Consider the following 5,000-nt stretch of genomic DNA (forward strand, 5'->3'; position numbering starts at 1 on the left):
TATATATGTATATATATAAATGTGTGTGTGTATATATATATATATATACGTATATATATATATATATATATATATATATATATATATATATATATATATATATATATATATATATATATATATATATATATATATATATATATATATATATATATATATATATATATATATATATATATATATAAATATATATATATATGTATGTATATATAAATATAAATATATATATACATACGTATATCTTAACTTTGGTAAGAGGCGATCACATTTTGTTTACAGCATTGCACGTACGATGTGTTTTATTTAGACCGATTTGAGTATAAGAATCGCAATTTATAATAGGATTATTTTTAATTCAAATTTGATTAGTTTTTTTTTAGTTGGCCGACTGAACGGGGATAGCTTGTGGACGTCGTGTGAAAGCGTCCTGGAGAACTTGACACCTTTCTATGCCTTTGAATGTCTCGCACCACAGATGAACAAATCTGTGGTGATGATTCCTGTAATATCCTGAGAGACGAGGTGCACGCAAACGGTTAACCCGCTCTGGTGTTTCTGAATAGACTGAACAGGTGTCTGGTATCGTGTGTTGGGTTCTCCGGTGATCTGTGCCTTTATATCTCTTTACTGTGGTCTTCCTCGGCCGCTTTGATCTGCCTGGCTTCAAAGCTGAAACTCTACACGCGTGTTTTGAAGGGTAGTGATGTATGCGTGTCCTCGAGTCACCGTGGCTCACGGCGCTTTTAGAGGAAACCTCCGTTTTTGTGGTCAGTCCTGTACTTTTGTTCTGCTCTTTCATACGAGCCACAACAGACAGCATTACAGGAAAGAGTTAAATGTGCCAACCTGATGTCAATGTGCTTAAACGCTTATGTCCGTACTTGAGCTGTAAAACGAATTAAACCGTTAATTGCAAATAAAGGGTTAAATATGTGAATCTAAATATAAAGCTGATTGAGTTGTCAATCAAAATATTAAGTGGATTGTAAGTTGAATAGCTAACTGCAAATTATTTAATATGCAAATAATTTATAAATAATATGCAAAGTTTACGGGTATACGGTGCATATTATGTATATATAAATAAAAACACATGAATGCATATATTTAAGGAAAATGTTATTTTTGAATATTAAATATTTATATATAATGCAAAATATAATATGTGTATGCATGTAAATATTTCCATCTATATACACACACACATACATATATATATATATATATATATATATAGACAGGTTGGTACCCTTTGGTCAATGAAAGAAAAACTCACAATGGTCACAGAAATAACTTTAATCTGACAAAAGTAATAATAAATAAAATTCTATAAATGTTAACCATGAAAGTCAGACATTGTTTTTCAACCATGCTTCAACAGAATTATTAAAAAAATAAACTCATGAAACAGACCTGGACAAAAATGATGGTACCCCTAACTTAATATTTTGTTGCGCAACCTTTTGAGGCAATCACTGCAATCAAACGCTTCCTGTAACTGTCAATGAGACTTTTGCACCTCTCAGCAGTATTTTGGCCCACTCCTCATGAGCAAACTGCTCCAGTTGTGTCCGGTTTGAAGGGTGCCTTTTCCAGACTGCATGTTTCAGCTCCTTCCAAAGATGCTCAATAGGATTGAGGTCAGGGCTCATAGAAGGCCACTTTACAATAGTCCAATTTTTTCCTCTTAGCCATTCTTGGGTGTTTTTAGCGGTGTGTTTTGGGTCATTGTCCTGTTGCAAGACCCATGACCTGCGACTGAGACCAAGCTTTCTGACACTGGCTAGTACATTTCTCTCTAGAATTCCTTGATAGTCTTGAGATTTCATTGTACCCTGCACAGATTCAAGACACCCTGTGCCAGACGCAGCAAAGCAGCCCCAGAACATAACAGAGCCTCCTCCATGTTTCACAGTAGGGACAGTGTTCTTTTCTTGATATGCTTCATTTTTTCGGTGAACATACAGCTGATGTGCCTTGGCAAAAACTTCGATTTTTGTCTCATCTGTCCACAGGACATTCTCCCAGAAGCTTTGTGGCTTGTCAACATGTAGTTTGGCATATTCCAGTCTTGCTTTTTGTGATTCGTTTTCAACAATGGTGTCCTCCTTGGTCGTCTCCCATGTAGTCCACTTTGGCTCAAACAACGAATGGTGCGATCTGACACTGATGTTCCTTGAGCATGAAGTTCACCTTGAATCTCTTTAGAAGTCTTTCTAGGCTCTTTTGTTACCATTCGGATTATCCGTCTCTTAGAATCAATTTTCCTCCTGCGCCACGTCCAGGAGGTTGGCTACAGTCCCATGGATCTTAAACTTGAATAATATGTGCAACTGTAGTCACAGGAACATCTAGTTGCTTGGAGATGGTCTTATAGCCTTTACCTTTAACATGCTTGTCTATAATTTTCTTTCTGATCTCTTGAGACAACTCTTTCCTTTGCTTCCTCTGGTCCATGTCGAGTGTATAAATATCACCAAACAACACAGTGATTACCTGGAGCCATATATATAGGCCCAATGGCTGATTACAAGGTTGTAGACACCTGTGATGCTAATTAGTGGACACACCTTGAATTAACATGTCCCTTTGGTCACATCATTTTCAGTGTTTTCTAACCATCATTTTTGTCCATGCCTGTTTCGTGAGTTTATTTTTTTAAATAATTCTGTTGAAGCATGGTTGAAAAACAATGTCTGACTTTCATTGAACATTTATAGAATTTTTATTTATTATTACTTTTGTCAGATAACATTATTTAACCATTGTGACTTTTTCTTTCATTGACCAAAGGGTACCAACAATTTTGTCCATATATATACACACATATATATATATATATATATATATATATATATATATATATATATATATATATATATATATACTGTATGTTTATTTATAAACACATCATAAATATACACAGTACACATACATATGGAAACTAAAACTTTTGTTCTGAATGTGTTAAAAGTGAACTAAATTCTAATTTGATTACTCAATTAGTTATGCAAAGGGTTAATTGTAAATCGGATACGGATAAAAATCAGATATATTTTTTGTTTTTGAGCAGTCAATTTAAAACTTTAAATGCATAAATCGCCAATAATTAACATGCAGAGTTAAGCATTTAAATCTGACATAAATATAAATGTGTAGAATAATTAAGATCGTGCAGGACAGTTAAACTGTTTGTTTTTGAATGCTCTGAATTATCTTCCATCCTCGTGAACGAAATACTGTACTGTCTTTCATTTCCAAAGTCCACCTTTTATGCATTTAATAATTCAGTTTCTTCGTTACTCTCCAAATGCTGCTTTTGTTCGGCGCGCATCTCTCATTTGTCGAGGCATGGGTTAATTGGCAGAACGCCTGTCTGTTGTGATTCATCTCGATGTGTGAGGAAGCTGGTGGTACACTATAATACATTAAAAAGGTGCTCACAAAAGACCCCTCGCTCTTCACTGTAACCCCTCCGGGCCTCATTCAGACGTCTGCAGGGAGGGGGTAGACATTTAGCGTCTGCCCTCCATGAATGCATGTCAGCGGTATGGAAATGAAAGGCGAGTCAAAGGCGCCCAAACATGCTTATTCAGTAAGGCTTTGTGTTGACGGCTCTGTCGATGAGTGAAGAAACACACACACACATACACACACACCATGTGCTGGCACCGGATGGAGAAGCTCTTACGAGCAGAAGCTCCTGGTTATGACCGAGACTCTTCTGCAAGCTCAGATAAAGTAGACTTATGGAAATTGCTTCTATCCCTTTTTAGTGAGTCTAAACTCGTCTTTAGTGCACACAAGGGAAAGCCACTGAAAGCAGTTTCAGAGGAAAATGACTAAAAAAACAGGATACAAAATCATGATGCTCGTGTTAAATGCTATTAGTCCACATAAAGACTAAATGAGTCAACATTTAGACAGAATCAATAACAGGCTAACATTTCCGTCAAATATAATTCAATTGCTATGTGCACAGTACCCTAGCAACCATCCAAAACATCCTAGCAATCACATAGCAAGACACTAACAAGCTCTCAAAACGACTCGGCAAATGCATAGCAACACTCTAGCAATGCAAACACCCTCAATATCCTAGCAATTGGATTGGCAACTACCCCAAACACCCTAGTAATCACATGGCAACATACTAACAGCCTATTAGAATACCCTAGCAACTGCATAGCAACACCTTGGCAACAGCAACTGCACGGCAACATTCCAGCCAGAATACTTTAGCAGCTGCATAGTAACATGCTGGAAACAAACTATAACACCCTAGTAATCACATAGCAACACACTTACAGCCCCTCTGAGTAGCCTAACAACTGCATAGTAACACTAGTTGTACAACCACCTCAATTACCTTAGCAACACCATGACAACCACTTTAAACACCCTAATAATCACAAAGCAAAATTCTCTTAGAATGCCTTAGGAAACGCATAGGAACACTAGCAATTTTACCACCCTGAATACCCTAGTAACTGCATAGTAACACCCAGGCAACCAACAAAAACATTGCGACATGCTAACAGAATGCCTTAGCAGCTGCACAGCAGTCAGAGGACTCAATCTGCAAGAAAACTCTAGCAAATGCATAATAACTCCCTGGAAACCACCCAAAACACACTGACTGGCAATTGCATAATAACATATTACGAGCCACTCAGAGTACCTTAACGACTGCATAGCAACACTATGCTGCAACCACTCTAAAATCCCTAGGAACTGCATAGCAGCACACTAGCAATGCAACCACTCCAAATACCTTAGCAACACCCTGACAACCACCCAAAACACCCTAATCACACTAACAGCCCCTCAGAATGCCTTAAAAACATTCTGAAGAAATGAAAGCACCCACAATACTCAAGCAACCACGTAGCGAGACCCTGGAAACCACCCAAAACACCTTAGCAATCACATGGCAACCAGCAACATCCTGGCAATTTGATAACCCGTAATATACCCTAGCGCTAGCATTTCAGTTAACT

The sequence above is a fragment of the Puntigrus tetrazona genome, chromosome 13 (genome assembly GCF_018831695.1).
Source record: "Puntigrus tetrazona isolate hp1 chromosome 13, ASM1883169v1, whole genome shotgun sequence".
NCBI lineage: Eukaryota > Metazoa > Chordata > Actinopteri > Cypriniformes > Cyprinidae > Puntigrus > Puntigrus tetrazona.